This window comes from Canis lupus, chromosome 7 (genome assembly GCF_011100685.1).
Source record: "Canis lupus familiaris isolate Mischka breed German Shepherd chromosome 7, alternate assembly UU_Cfam_GSD_1.0, whole genome shotgun sequence".
Lineage (NCBI taxonomy): Eukaryota > Metazoa > Chordata > Mammalia > Carnivora > Canidae > Canis > Canis lupus.
In genome coordinates, this window is record NC_049228.1 from 48,578,266 (window position 1) to 48,594,712 (window position 16,447).

At 42.3% G+C, this 16,447-nt stretch overlaps 1 long non-coding RNA gene across 1 annotated transcript; it reads left to right on the top strand.

Moving 5' to 3' along the window:
- The first annotated feature begins 724 nt into the window (after window positions 1-724).
- On the top strand, window positions 725-13,681 carry LOC119872586. Its single transcript, XR_005362445.1, has 2 exons — window positions 725-1,239; window positions 13,520-13,681. It is a non-coding gene; the product is annotated as an uncharacterized LOC119872586 (long non-coding RNA).
- The last annotated feature ends 2,766 nt before the right edge of the window (window positions 13,682-16,447 follow it).

Genomic DNA, 16,447 nt, shown 5'->3' on the forward strand with positions numbered 1-16,447 from the left:
TGGGCCGGGAATGTAGCAGAGGCCAGAACCTGGATTCCGCGGCCCCTGCGGTGTCTGAAGCCTGGGCCGGGCGCCTGCCCTGCTGGTGGCCGCGGGCCGAGCCGAGCCCGGGGCCTCTCCACGCAGCTCGGTCCGGGAAAGGGTCCCCAGAGCTCGGCGACCAGATGCTCTAAGGCCCCTTATAACTAATCTCGGGAGCCTCAGAGCATCGCTCCTGCCGTGTTCCTCGGGTCAAGCAATTCACTAGGAGAGCAGAATCGTTCTCCATCCCTCCAGGACAGGAATGACGAGGAATCCGAGGCCATTTTTCTTAAAGGTTCATTTACGTACTTTGAGAGAGAAAGAGCAAGCGCAGGGGAAGGGGCAGGAAGAGTCCTAGGCAGACCGTGTGCTGAGCGCAGAGCCGGACACGGGGCTCCATCCCAAGACCCTCCATCACCAGCTGAGCCAAAAGCAAAGCCGGATGCTTGACCAACTGCCACCCGGGAGCCCCCTCGGGCCGGTGCACCCCAGCCCAGGGAACATGAGATGCCTTCCATGGAAGGGAGCGTGGCTCCCGCTTCAGGTATGTCTGTCTTCACCCCGCCTTCGCAGAAACACGACACAGAACACGTAGGACAGCAAGATAAAAGCTGGGTCTTCGTGACACCCGGAGTCAAATAACGGTTCTCACCTCAAGCGAGTCACTGAAGCTCTCGCTGCGCGCCTGCAACGGTGGCGTTTCCCCAGGCTTCAGTGACCTTGGAGGCCACGGGCCTGCAGAGCACGCAAGCCAAACCGCCCTCCCGGTCTGTGTGGGGTAAACACTGCTGTCTCACACTCACACTCACACACACACACACACACACAAGAAAGCATATATTTACTTAATGGACACACTCAAAAACTGGAGGACGCCACATAATGTTCAGAAATGGCAAAGTGGACATGCAGTCCAGCCCAGCAAAAACCAGCCAGAATTGAGGGTCAGCTGCCTTCTTTTGAGGGGCGGCCACTCTCTGGTGCCTGCATCACTTAGGCATGGCTCACACCGGGGCCAAAAGGCCTCAGGTTTGCTTCTCTCCCAACTTGGTGTGATGGTTAAGAGCACCAGACGTGGGCTTTGGAAGGCATGTTATCAAATCCCGGCTCTGCCACTTTTAAGCTGTGTGACCTTAGGGAGGTTGTTTAACTTCCTGCGCCTTAGTTTCATTGTCTGTCTTACAGAGATGATCATAGTGACCTGCTTCACAAGGTTTTGTGAGTATTGAATGAATTTACATGTATTGTATTAATAATTGATATAATGTAATAATATATTAATAATATATGTAGAATAGTGCTTAGCATGTATTATTATCACTTTCACAGTACTATAATCATAGTAAGAATCAAATGAAGGGATTATTGTAAAATTACTTTGAAAATGTGCAGCCATACACCCATACAAGATTATTATATTTTTATTACATGCAGCACAGATTTTTTTAAGTTGTTTTGTCTTTTGTTTTAATTCAAGTATAGTTAACATACAGTGTTAGTTTCGGGTGTACAATACAATGATTTGACAATTCGATACATTTCTCAGTGTCCATCAGGATAAGTGTCTCTTATATAATGACACTGTTTCACCCATGACCCCACCCACTTCTGCAGTTTGTTCTCTGTAGTAAGAATCTTTTGTTTTGTTTTGTTTTTTTGTCTCTTTTTATCATTAGTGCTCATTTCTCTTATTTTTTTTAAAGATTTTATTTATTTGTCCATGAGAGACATAGAGAAGTAGAGACGTAAGCAGAGAGAGAAGCAGGCTCCCCACAGGGAGCTTGATGTGGGACTTGATCCCAGGGCCCTGGGATCATGACCTAAGCCAAAGGCAGATGCTCAACCACTGAGCCACCTAGGTGTCCCTGTCTTGTTCCTTAAATTCCACATGAGTGAAATAAAAACAGCTAAAACCAAAAACACAAGAAAAAGTAAGTGTTGACAAAGATGTGGACAGAAAGGAACCTTCATGTGCTATTGTTAGAAATGTAAACTGGTCCAGCCACTGTGGAAAACAGTATGGAGGTCCCTCAAAAAATTAAAAATAGAGGGGCACCTGGGTGGCTCAGTCAGTTAAGCATCCAGCTCTTGGTTTTGGCTCAGGTTATGATCTTAGGGTTATGAGATCAAGCTCCATGTAGTGCTCCACACTGGGTACGGACCCTGTTAAGCATCGGACTCTTGGTTGTGACTCTGGTCCTGATCTCATGGATCTTGAAATGGAGCTCGAGGTCGGGCTCATGCTCAGAAAGGAGTCTACTTAAGATTCTCTCTCCCATGCAGCCCGGGTGGCTCAGCGGTTTAGCACCGCCTTCAGCCCAGGGCCTGATCCTGGAGACCTGGGATCGAGTCCTGCATCAGGCTCCCTGCTTCTCCTTCTGCCTGTGTCTCTGCCTTTCTCTCTCTCTGTGTCTCTCATGAATAAATAAATAAAATCTTAAAAAAAAAAAAGATTCTCTCTCCCCTTCTCCCTCGGCCCCTCCCCCCACTCACGCTCACTTTCTCTCTCTCTCTCCTCTCTCTCTCTCTCAATAAATAAAGATTCTCTTTGTCCTTGTCCCTCAGCCCCTTCTCCTTCCCCCTCTAAAAAAAATAAAAAATAGAATTACCATATGACCCAGTAATTCTGCTACTGGACATTGATTGCATGGTTAGTAGTTCTATTTTTAGAAAGGTCTTCCTTCAATTAAGCCTCCATGAATGCTGTTGGAACATCTTTTCATATAACTGAATTTATTCACTTCTGTGAACTTCCATAGGACTTATTTTCTGTATTTTTCCTCTGGTATCAACTTCCTTATATCCTCAAACATACATCATGTGTCAGACACAGTGCAAAGGGCCAAAGATACAACAGTGAACAGCATCCATTTCCCATGTAAGAGAAGCTTATAGATCAGTGTACCTGCCTACAAGGATAGTAGGATGCTATGTGCAATGACTATTTGACTCTTTCCTGCATAAAAGTAATACCACCCCTTATTTCTCTCATGAGTTACCATTAAGTGCTTCCACAGACCTTATACCATTGATTCTCAGAAGGACTCTGTGAAATAAACTTTATTGTCACAATTTTAGAAGAAGAAATTGAGGTTTGTGCTATGCTCTCTCCACACCATCCCTCTGACCCATTTCCATGGCCTGGCATAGGGTTGGCCCCAGAGCACAACTGAAAAAAAGGGTTCAATAAATGAATAAGCCACACCAGAACCAGTGAGAAGCTGGCATAGTTCTGGCCGACACCATTTCCAAAGCTAAACAGCTAATTCAGTCCAAAAACAATGTGGCCTGTTAGAAAACAACCCATCTAGATAGGAACGGTATAAGAACAGAGGGCTTCAGGAGAAGCATTCCAAGAAAACCAGGAGATCATGAAAGGTCTGATATGTTTAACCTTATAAAGGCCTTGAGTAAGAAGCCACTAAATTTTGAGGGAAAAATTAGCAATAGATATGGAGAGAAATGACCAAATTTTAAAATGAGGTGATTATAAATCTGGACAAAACAAAAAAATATATATAAGAAAGAAAACATAATTTATGTATAATCCTTGGCTCAGATGTCAAGGACACTGAGCATGTGCATAACTGTATGGGGAGGACAGGAAGAGAAGAGTGTGGGTGCAGAATGCTGACTCTTTGTCTGACAGAACAAAGCCAGAGACAGGAAATAAACAGGTAGTTGCCAGGGATTGGGGGTTGGGGGGTGGGTACGGAGAATGGAGAATTGTTGTTTCTTGGGTACAGAGCTTCAGTTTTACAAGATGAAAAGGGTTCCAGAGATTGCTTGCACAAGATGTGTATATACTTAAGGCCACTGGACTGTATGTTGAAATATGGTTAAGGTGGTAAATTTCATTTTATGTGTACCTTACCACAATTAAAAAATGTTTATGACAATAAACAATAAACAAAGAAATCACAGCCTGGGTTGATGGAGTCATAACCAGACAACATTCAAACACCTACCAACCAGCATAACAAGGCTGTGGAATAATCAGAAGGGACACATACAGTTAAACTGTGAGAAATTCAGCCACTAACTGCATGCTTACTCCACAATATTCAAATCCAAGCTTTGACCTTTTGTATCTATATGATTGTTTCATGCTATGAGTACATAGTGTTATTCTGGAGGAATTGAGCCTAGAGCAGAAGTCAAGAGACCCACCACATGATATATCAGAAAGATTACTGAACCTACAACCAGAAGGCCCCAACTCTAAGCTTTGTTTCCTCCCTGCTTAGCTGAGTCACTACCTTCAGTTGATCTGTAAACTATGTTAAGTGATCTATACCTACAGTGCCAGGAACATAATAGGAACTCAAGACATATTTGTTGAATAAGTCAAGAAAAAAAGAATGCTTTTAGAGGATCATAAATATGAAAGCATACTGAGGCTGTGTGTGGTGGTAGGTGTTGGCTGGATCTGTGGTGATGATCTCACAAAGTATACAAATGGCAAATCATTATGCTGTGCATCTGAAACTAAGACAATATCATAGCCAATTGTGCTCCCCACAAAATTTAAAGCAATGACCATCCCCATCCCACCCCCTAAAAGACAGAAAAGAAATCTGACCACTGAGAAGTTTTCCAGCCTGCTCCAGCTTGTTCAAACCTGATAAGATATCTCTAATTTCCAAATTATTGAACAAAGGTGGGATCAACACTCTAGCATTTTCCTCAATAAGCTCTGTGTGAGTCATCCACTGAATTCATCCTCCCATGAAATAAAAAATAGAAAGTGTACAAACAACAAGAAGGTAGGCACTAAATCTTGAGTCTCCTAAAGCATAAATCAGAAAAATAATACTGCCTAGAAGAGTTCGCTTCCGTGGGATAGAACTGGAAGAAGGAAGTTTTTAAAGGGAGGTCTTCAGACAGCTCAGGTGGCTCAGCGGTTTAGCGCTGCCTTCAGCCCAGGGCCTGATCCTAGAGACCCGGGATCGAGTCCCATGTCGGATTGAGTCCCACAGCCTGCTTCTCCCGCTGCCTGTGTCTCTGCCTCTCTTTCTCTCTCTGTGTCTCTCATGAATAAATAAATAAAATCTTAAAAAAAAAAAAAGGAGGTCTTCAAAATTGAGAGGTGAGCACAACAAACACAAACCTTCTGAAATTCACTCTTGTATCTGAGGAAAGCCCCAAGCACAGACAGTCTCAGAGGTTCCTTTGGCTTCCTCATTCTGTAGTCTCCTCCCAAAATTAGAAATTGGAAAGACCACCACACTGGTAAGTCTAGAGTCTTGGATTTAGTGATTCTGGCATTAAGTAGCTGAAGTGAGCCCAGTACTGCCCTTTTGATCCTTGTGAACCTCAGGAGCTGCATCTGGAAGATAAGGAGATGGTTAAGATGGTGTCTCAGACTCCTTTAGCTCTAAGGTTCTTTGAATCTGTAAGTGTGTTACACTTCCCTGAGTATCCATGACTTTCACTGTTAGTCAAATTTGGTGACAGCAACTTCTAAGAAACTGCTGGCTAGAATGGAGAACAGAGTGGGAAGTGAGGCCATTTGGCTCAGAAAGTATTTTCTCAGTGCTCTCAGGCATGGGGAGGGGCTGTCACAGACAATCTTAGGGTTCATGGATAGTGACCATGCACTGAGTTCTTCAGTGATCATCCAGTAAAAGGCAAAGGGGAAAAGACAATCTAACCTCAATCAGTGAAAAACTGGGAAGAAGGAGGATTCAAAGAATTGCACAGATTGCAAGAGCTCCAGAAGATGTAGAATTGTAGAGTATTCAAAAAACCCAAATCACTCATTCATCTCTTCATTCATTCCTCCAACAGATATCTATTTTGTCCTTCTATGTAAAAATAATTAAAACAATGCAGAAAAATACCTTTCTACTTGAATGGTGCTTTATAATTTTAAATGCAGTTTTATTTTATAGTTTAATCTAACTGTATAAATGGCAGGTTAGTATTATTCCTGCTTAAGAAGAGAACTAAACTCAGAGAGGTTAAGTGTATTTTATGAATATCACAGAGATAATTCACTGAAAAGTCAGAACTAAAATTAAGGTTTTCTTATTTCTGCTCTTATGTTCCTCCTATAAAACATAACCATCTGTTCCAACAAGTTCTACTTTTGCCCTATCAAGTGGATAGGCCTTGGGCCTCACCATGTGAAAACCCTTCCTTTCCTTCATTTGGCTACTTGAGAACAACAATAACAACAAAAACCCTGAAAAGAAAAGACATAGAGAGTGAAAATATTATCCAGTAGAAAATTAGAATGTACATTTTCTTCCCAAGAGGTAAAAGACTGGTATCCCTGGACCATAGATGGACTCCCAGCCCTGACACTGGCTTTATACTAGCTTCTCTGGACCTCAGGCTTATACCCCCCAAACAGGTGATAACATTTCCCAACCCAACATAGAGTTTGGTTTCTAGTATCAAATCACATAGAATATGTAGAGGGCCTGGAAAACAAGAAGTGAACCATAAATGTGTGGTGTGGTTATTATGGTTGTTAAATGTGTGGTTGGGAGAAGATATGATAGCCAATGTTGGCTTGACTTCAGGCTTGGACATCAAGCAAATCCAGAGGAGAGGAATTTGGATACAACTCCTATCTGAAGGAGCAAATTCCATAAGCAGCTCGATGCCTGGAAAATAAGGAACAGTTGGTCTCACAGCTTGGCTGGGCAGGGGAGTTGGCAAATATCCTCGGCTCATTGTGCTCTGCCTGGTGAGTCGAGTGTGCCTCGCCAGGGGCTGGACATTAGCCTCCTTCTGGCCAGAGAGAAGCAAGGGAGGTTGTGACCACCTGTTCTACTCAGGGTGTCACTGTACCTCTTGCACATCTTGCTGCAAAGGCAGAGCGGAGTCCAAGCCAGGTCCCAGGCAAAATCACAAAGCAGAAAACCTCTGCTGTCATCTTCCCCCATGTCTTCTTCAATCTCCTTGTTTCCTCATTTCATAGTCTCCTAGAGGTGCCCAGTGGCCCCTGATAGCTCACGCTCATGACCCTTGTGGCCCTTAGAGCCAGCCTGTGAAGCCAGCACCCTGTACTGCAGATATTTCTGCTCCTTGCCCCCAAATTCACTGCAACTGTACTGCTCCTTCCTTGTCCTGCTCTCAGCAAGCTGCCAGCTAGAAATCTGAGCTAATAAGTAGCTCACATTGAAGAGCTTATAAAAGATGATCAAATTTGAAAGTAACTCCTCTCAGGATCACTAGTATAATAATAAGCTTTCAAATAATTTTCCCCAAAGAAAGAATTCATGAATATCAAGTGGATTAACTCCATGAAAATCAGTGGATCACGGGGCTGACATCTTGAGGCTAAGTCTTGAGGAGTAATGGGAGAATTCAGCTTACTCTCCTCTAAAAACCTTGCATTTCAGGTCCTGATTCCTAAAAAAGTGGAATCATTAAACAAAAGCCAAAAACCAAATATGAAGCAAATACAACAAAATATTAGCTTTTGCAGGCCGAAATAATGAGCAGAAATAGTATTTCTCTTTCCTGAAATTAAAAAAAAAAAAAAGTTAAATTGGCTCTGGAAACATCAAATAGGTAGTGTAATGGTAGTAATAAAAGTGGCTTGGAGGCTGAGGTCTGCAGAGTGATACACATACCAACTCTGGATGTGCATCTTGATTAAGTTCGTTTTAACAAACTCTTCAACATATTAAGATCTGATGTCCTGAAGGGTTTCACTGGCCATTAGGAATATCAGTTTCCTTGAAAAGATATCTGAGGGTTTGAAACATGCCTAGTTGCTCAGTATTATCATTTGTCCTGTATCCTCTCTATAGAGTAACCCATTCTGGACAGAGACCCAAAGATACAGCCTATAGTGGGCATTTGTTTTCTTTCAAACACCTGACATCCTTCCCTAGGTGAACCATCTCCTCCTCATTCCACATTTCTAATTTGAATTAGTTCAGGTCCTCCCAGAAGTACACACTAGGTCTGGATGAGTAAGCAAGATATTTCTAGGAGGAAACTCCAGTGAAGGATTAAGGAGAGAGCAGAAATACGTAATGAGAACCTTCATTTTAGACCCTGATGCAGGTCTGGCATCTATAAAAGAAGAAAGGGGAGGAATAATTGGGTAGAAAGGGCTTCAGACTATAAGGCAGTTCTGAGAGTCTCAGCCAGACCAATGGTGGGGGTGGAGGAGTCCCCTGAACTCACTAGAGCCCATTAGAGGAATCCCTCATCAGACAGGAATGGCCTGATTTGAGTTCCCTCACTGTGCTTGGTCACTGGTTGGGAGTGGCCCAGTGAAAATGTGGCCTGGCCCGAAAGATGTAGTAGATCCAAAGGAACAGCAGCTCAAGGCACTCAGTCAGCTATGCTCCCCACAGCAGATACTCTAGATGAGAGATCTGTCTAGGACATGACCATGGCTGCCATCTAGTGAGACTGTGAATCACACAACCCAACACACCAAGAGAGGGACAGATGAGCCAAGCAAGACCACTGAGAGCCCATCTCTGGAGTTGATATACAGTTATTAGAAGGAAGAAATTCCTTTTTCCACTGAGGAATCCACAGTAGGTGAATCTGCAATAGGTGAATCCAGGGCCACCAACTTTCCTTGGCAAATATTGGGAGCCAAACTGCATCAAGGAGAAAATAAGATCAAACCACAGATGAAAACAAAGTTCAAACTGGGAAGCCCTGAAGCCCAGAGTCATTAAACATCTTCTTTTCATTTTTTTCTCATTCTAGTGTGAGTTGTATTTCTACCATAGCTAAAATAGTTATTTGCCTAATACCTGCATGCTTTCACTGTAATTATCATAATAGATCAGATCTTGAAAGACCCTGAGTCACCTAGACCTAACTATACATTATAATAATCTGAGGAATTTTGTTTTGATACCTAAATTGGACTCCACACTAGTCCAATTTAAATCAGAATCTCTATAGGTAGAGCCCATCTATCAGTTTGTTGTTTTTGTTTTTAACTCTTCAGGTGATCCTGATATCAAGGTTCAGAACTACTGATCTTACCAAATCTCCATTTTGCAGATGCAAAAACTGAGGTTTAAACAAAGGAAGTGACTGGTCCCCAAACTACAAGTTTTTGGAGACAGAATTAAGCTCCAATCACCTCACTTCTAATCTGATGTTTTAAAAAATACAATATGTCATCTTACCTTTGTTCTTTAACAAGTCTGTGTTACTCTGTCTTTCCAAGTCCCTGGAGTTATTTAATTATCAAAACAGGAAGAAGTTTTCCCTCTCTGAAACAAGACCCAAGTACAAAAGAAATAGTGCATTACTCCATCAGCACAAGTCACTACTTCACAATGGCATCCTCCCCTTTACAGCCAACAGTGGCTTAGCACTGGGGGAGAGAAGAGGGGTTCTAGACAGAGCCATGCCATCATGGAGAGAAGCACCAAATAGGAGAAGATTGTTGGTTTCCACTGTCGCTGCTCTAACACACAATGGCTCAATGGCTATTGGGTTTTCTATAGCCTGATATAAAGATGCATCTCCTTTACTCTTGGGAAATAAAGATTCCTACAATCAAAATCCAATTAACATGTAACATAACTCAGGGTTTTGTCTTCTGAAAAGCCACCCTATTTCTGAGTCCTCTTGCTATAGGCATTTGAATAAAATGTCAGTAGAAGAAAGCAAAATGCAAATTTGTGATATTACTACAACTAAGCAAAATGAATTTTTTAAAAAAGTGTGAGTTAATGATGACCATGTCTGAGTGATGGGGTTTGGCATCTAACACAACATGGCAGGGGCCAAAGTAAGGGAGACCATGACCAAAAGTCTAAGCAAGCTCAGGAATGAGATGATAGTCAGTGGTCTGAGGACAGGTACCAAGCCCAGGGCAAAGGTGAATGGGTATAGTAGGAAGACCCACAAGCCCTGGGGAGACCAGGAATATATCAAATCCATGGAAAGGGGATTCACATTTTATGACATTTTCTAATATGATATATATTTTTTTAATTTTTAAAAAATTTTCGGAGAAGGAGAGAGAGAGCATGGTGGCAGGGGACAGAGGGAGAGAGAGAATCTTTTTTTTTTTTTAAGATTTTATTTATTTATTCATGAGAGACGCAGAGAGAGAGAGAGAGAGAGAGAGGCAGAGACATAGGCAGAGAGAGAAGCAGGCTCCATGCAGGGAACCCAATGTGGGACCCAATCCCAGGATTCCAGGATCATGCCCTGGGCTGAAGGCAGACACTTAACCACTGAGCGACCCCAGAGTCCTGGGGAGAATCTTAAGCAGGCTCCATGCTCAGCACAGGCTCGACTGAGCCATACAGGCACCCCAGGGGATTCATGTTTTAAGGGAAATGGTTTCAATTGCCAATGCAATGACAATGCTACCAAAAAGTTTTTCTTGAAAGATAGAGTAGGGCAGCCTGGGTGACTCAGTGGTTTAGCGTCGCCTTCAGCCCAGGGCGTGATCCTGGAGTCCCAGGATTGAGTCCCACGTCGGGCTCCCTGCATGGAGGCTGCTTCTCCCTCTGCCTGTGTCTCTGCCTCTTCTCTCTCTCTCTGCGTGTGTGTGTGTCAAAAATAAATAAAATCTTAAAAAAAGAGAAAAAGAAAAAGAAACAGTAGAAGCATTTTAGGTTATAACTCAGTACCAAGAACTCCTGACTCTGTCATGAACCAGTTTTATGATTTTAGAGAAAGCATTTCACCTTTCTAGGCCACAGTGTTATGACTGTAAGATAAAAGAGGTGGACTAGATCAGTCAACAAATATTTTTTGAATACCTTTTTTGGGTGCTAGCCATAGGACATTCAGTTCCCTGTTCTCATGTAATTTAGTGGGTAATGGGTTTTAAGAATTTTGATATGACCCACTGTAAGAAATATACAGATATGTTTTAAATTGAACACTGAGTATGTATGCATAAAAATAAAAATTCCATGAAAACTCACTAATATTATATGCAGTGCACTCTGCTGTACTGGTCTGTTCTATTCTAATTTTTAAAATGCTGTCATTAAATTGATTTCATGCCTAACTAAAGGGTTATGACCAGTGGTTTGCAAAACATCATTCCAGAGGATACTCTCTAAGATTTCTTATAGCCCTTTAAATCAATGATTCCATCACTCATCTCTCATCTCTTTAAGCTTCTCCAAGCAAGTGACCATTTATGTAATTTGTGTTTAAACTTGGGCCCTTTATAATCATGTGGACAAAGTGACCTTCCAGGTCCAGAAAAGATCCAGATAATTAAGTAATTTTGGCCAGAGCACACAATATTATTTCTAACATGCCCTATCTACTGAGTTGCATGAGTTTCTTGATGTTAAATAGCTTTGAAATATGTTTCTTTCCCCCCAAATTCCACGCTCTCTTTTTTGTTGTTAGAGAAAGCCCACATTCCCTTAATACCTCAACTTCACAGAAAAAAGAAACACTGCCCATGGCAGAAGGTATATTCAAGAACAACATATCGAACAGGTATTTTCAGGAGAATGCCTCTCTTCCCTTGTCATTTTGCTCCGGTAGAGCTGGGTTATCTAATAACATAGCACTTGCACCAAAAGGATAGGGACTTTTGAAATAGAGTTGTGCAACAGGCAGAAAAAAAAAATGTACTTACTGATAAAGAAATTGTGCTTTTCTTGTTTTACGAAGAACAAAATGGGCCAAAGATGATCTTCCATTTTAGTGTTTGGTCAGTTGCTTGTTAGATTCCCAAAGAAGGAGGATTTCTAAAAGGTGGAGAATACAAGGAATTTTTCAAATATGTGTTATTAAGAATGTGACACACTCACATCCAAGAGGCCCTAACTCCCTCTGCTCCTTAATTGGGCAGTGTGGTCTTGATGGAAATACCATGGAATCAGAGACAGAAGATAAGAATTGGAGTGTGGCTTCTCTTACAAGTAGGTTGATACAAATATCTACTAAAAGCTTTTATTCTCCTACTGAGAAATTTTCGAAATACGTGACATTAATAAGAGATAATAAATAGGTAGGGAAAAGAGTTTTTGTAAGAATTGCATAACAACTATGAAATCTCTAGTACCTAGGAACTCCACAAATGTCAACACGCATACAAATAGCCCGGCCAACTGACAGAGAAGCCAGAGATCAGTGGAGGCTCAGGGGTGAGGGGGATATGGAAGCATCATACTGAAAGCTTGGGGCAATCCAGGTGGATAGCTAGGATTTCTAGAATCTGTGGGGAGGGGCCTCTGGCAATCACCTCACTATGGAAACAGTGAAAAAATCATTCAGTTGAATTCATAAATAATGATCTGAATTCCACATCTTCTTCTTTCCAACTCTGATCTTGGCCAGATTCCATTTCATGCAAATCTTATCCCTTCATGTATTTAAAAAAAAAAAAAAAAGTCAGTGTTGCCAGCCCTACCTATATAATCTCCTTGTATAGTGTCTCAGAATTAAAACTTATAGGGGCACCTGAGTGGCTCAGTGGTTGAGCATCTGCCTTGGGCTCAGGGTGTGACCCTGAAGTTCCAAGATCGAGTCCCAGATGGGGGTCCCCACAGGGAGCCTGCTTCTTCCTCTGCCTATATCTCTGCCTCTCTCTGTGTCTTTCATGAATAAATAAAATATTTTTAAAAATAATTAAAATTAATAATATTCATCCCCCAAACAAGCATGGGGGACCTGGGCTGTAGTGTGAAAACACAACTCTGAGTAACCTGGCTGCTTCTCCCCAACTGCTTGCAACGAAGGTAAACGGAGGGGAGAGAGCTTGGTGAGGTTTCACAAACAGCTTGATGTATAAGCAGGATCTTGAGAGATAAAAAGAACTCAATAAGTTACAGAATGCAGGGCAGTTGGAGGAAACATGGCTGGAGGCAAGGTTTAGGAGAAGATTCCCAAAGGAGAAAGAACATGAGCAGAAACCTGTAGTTAATTCCATTCAATCAAATGTATATGCCTCAAACTAGGGAACCACAGGTTCTGCACCACCACCCTACCCCTCCCGAACCCCCGCCAAGGTCAAGGTCCCATGAGAGAGGCGTGCCCGGAATGCCACAAGTGAGTCAATCAATGCATAAAAATATATCCAGGTGACATAGAGAAGTAGATCACATCTCAGAGCAGGAAACCATCCTGTGAAAGTATGTAGCATTTGGGGAGGAAAAATGGCCAAGTTGGGGGAGAGCAAAGAAGCCAACCTATCCTATGTTTGTGGTGATGGAACATAAACGTGGCTTCTGCACAGCTTTCAGTAGACAGCTAATGAGTTTATTCTTTATCCTGTGCATGGTAGGGCACACAACAGTCTCCTGAGCAGACGAATGATAGTATTAGAAAGAATCATTCCGGCAGCAGTGAGCCGGATATATTAAGATGGAGAACTGGAGGCAGGGAAGACTGGTGACACAACAAAGGCTGAAAAATTAAACCAAGGCCTGAAATGGTGATGGCTTGGACCATAACAGTGGCAGAAGAAATGGAGAGATCAGACATATTTTTCTCATCTATCGGGTGGAGGTGGAGTGCTTGCATAGTATCAGCTGAAGATATTAACTAACATGGATTCCTTTCATTTTTAAAGTTCTGATACCAGGATATTTTCTGCTGTTTGTATTTAAGAAGATCAACACCAGGGCCGTAACACAGCAAGCCTAATTGGACCAATGAGGGGCTGCGGCCAGGAAACAGAGATGATTGTCTTACATCAGCCAGTCTTGGTGGCCAATAAAGGAGAACAGCTGCATTCTTGTGACTCTGGTGTACCTCTTGTCATACCAGCATTTCACTCCAGAACCCATCCATCATTTTCCTGAGACACCAAGATACAGAGCAAGGGTTGCAGAAGCAGAGGAAGGTTGTGGAAGCTCTTAGTTCTTGGCTCTGCTCGTTATTCAAAGTGGGAGGCACGAACCCTCTGCCCCTCCAGCACTGCTGCCATCCCAGATCACACATTTACTACCAAATGGTCACTGGGCCCTGCTGACAAGCAGCCCTGACACTAGATGGTGGAAATGCAAAGACAAATACATCTCAGGCCTGTCACATGTAAAAGGAGTCCTTATGAAGGTGAGCGGCACTTTGCTGACTCCAGTGGATAGTGGAATCTGGAATCACCTCTGCATCACACTTAAGTCTGAGATGCTCTTCAGAGCATCAGGGCCTACTTTGTGTGTTCACTAGGGTTGAAACATAGATTTGAACCTGTCTCCCTTGGACGGTATCCCTACAAGCCTGCCTTATCAATTCCTCTCACTGGGACCTAGGCTTTGTCCCTGAAATCTTTAGCTACTGATGGGTTTCTGGCTTGCAAGCAATTAGGCAGCCTGCCATGGGTCCGACTCCTAGCATCCCTACCGCTCAAACACACTCACTGCTATTTTACCCATATCAGAATCTCTTGGATTCTACTTAAAATAAATCTCAATTCGGCATGCATTTGTATGCAAACATTTTCACTACGGACGCCTCTTGTGGGGTCAACTTGGTCACTTCTGTCAATGCTAATACTGTCTGACCCAAGGTACCCTAGGGACTCCCCTCTTCACATGCTCCCTACTACAATCCCAGAAATGCAGAAATCTCAGAGCAGAATCATGTGAGACAGGACAAACTCAACAGGTATGGAAGACAGCATTTCTCAGACAACCCAGAATAAAATGAGGCCTTCCCTAGATACTGGCAGCAAAGTACCAAGAAGTAGAAGACAAGAAAGGGCAGGCACTACATGAAGTGTTGAGCCCTTGAGACAAGCAAAACCCAGATATAGGGTTGTTTGGACACAGCTTCATTTTTCATCTGGGCTCTGCTGTCCCAACTAAACCGGGTTATTTCCATGTAAGTGCTGAGCTGCTGTAGGTATTCTTCACCTACAGCTCCCAGGTTTATTTGTGTTCCAACCGATCACTGTGGTTCTCAGAACAAGATGAAAAGTAAAACAGAAATAAACCACCCAGAACCATCAAAGCGGGCTCCTCCCTCCGCTAATGAGCCACCACAGCCAAACAAACGAGGCTTTCTGGTAATGCACATACATTGCCGTAGCCATGGAAACACACTTAGCAACAAAGAAACCTTGACCTTTTCCCATCTGTTTAGAATCTTCACAATGACACATTAATTTCAACATATGAAAACAAAAAAAAAAGAAGGGCACAAATGTTACATTTTCTGTAATTCCCAGGCAGCACCTAGCCAGCGTGGGTACAACTCATAGATGAGAAAGGGGAGCTGCTGTTAGTTCTTAGCCCAACACCCCGAGGTGGGACCCAGATGACATTTTACTGGCATTAAGAAAAATGCCTCAAAAATGCTCTGCGGCTTACCAAGAGATTCCTGGAAGGGCTCCAAAATTGGACCAGAGATGGAGAGCCTTGAGAGCAAACGCTAGCCAGTGTAAATATTCCCAAGAGACCATAATGGAGATTTCCAGAAACTAATATTCTGTGAGCACTATTTCCATGCAACCTATTGTTAAGAGCCTAGGGCTGAAGACAATTGAGACAGATTCAGCTCCATTCTATCCAATCCAATAAACATTCAAGGAGACTGTCTCTGTTTTCATTGACGGATAAGAATTGGATATAGAAGAAGTATACAACACAGGTTCTGCCTCTGAAATAGCACACTTTTTGTAAATAAAGAGATATTAACTCACTTGAATCAATTACAAAAACTCTCTGAAAGCCAAGATGGATGTTGCTGAAAGAATAAGTGAAGGTCCCTGTATGAAGTGTCGCCTGAGCTAAACTTGAAGATATCAGAACATTTTCAATAAGGTAGCTGTCATAGGAGTAGAGAGATGAGTCAAAGATGTATTTAACTCTTTAATAAAAGAACCAGCAGGATGGCAAAGCCAATTTGAAGGAGTTGAGAAACTGATATATATCAGCGGAAAAAAAAGATTACAGACTTAGATGGAAAACCAGTTAATGTCCTACAGGACAATAAAACCCTAGCCTCTGGAGAGATCCTTTCCACCTAATAAAAATCATTTGCAACACATAAATCTTCCACAGTTTAGCATTCAATTTTAGAGAATCTGAGCCTTAATCAAATAACAAATAATAAACCAAACAAAGTTACCTTCCTCCAGTGTGTGAGATGACCTAGGGGTGAATTTGTTATAAAATGCTCTAGGATGACATTGAAAGGGGCATGCCAGATTCTTTCTGCCTTATTTCCAAGTTTTGGATAATCTTCCTTAACGAAGGGAGAATGTAAGTAGAGAGCAATGGTGGAAACAAACATCTTTAAAACTGAGGGAAGAATTGGAATGACAGGGTCATTATTCAACCCTCCATTCAAGTGCATTGTTAAGAGAAAAACATCACTCTCAGCTATGGACTAAATAAGACAAACAATTCTGAGAAACACAGGATTGAGCAGATAATCTACAGGATTAGGAAAATGTTGAGAATCCTTTTTTTTTCTTCCATTTTCTAAAAATCCTTGTGGGTCAGTTACAAACAGACTAATAATGGGGTAGGAAATCACTTCTGAGAACCACTGA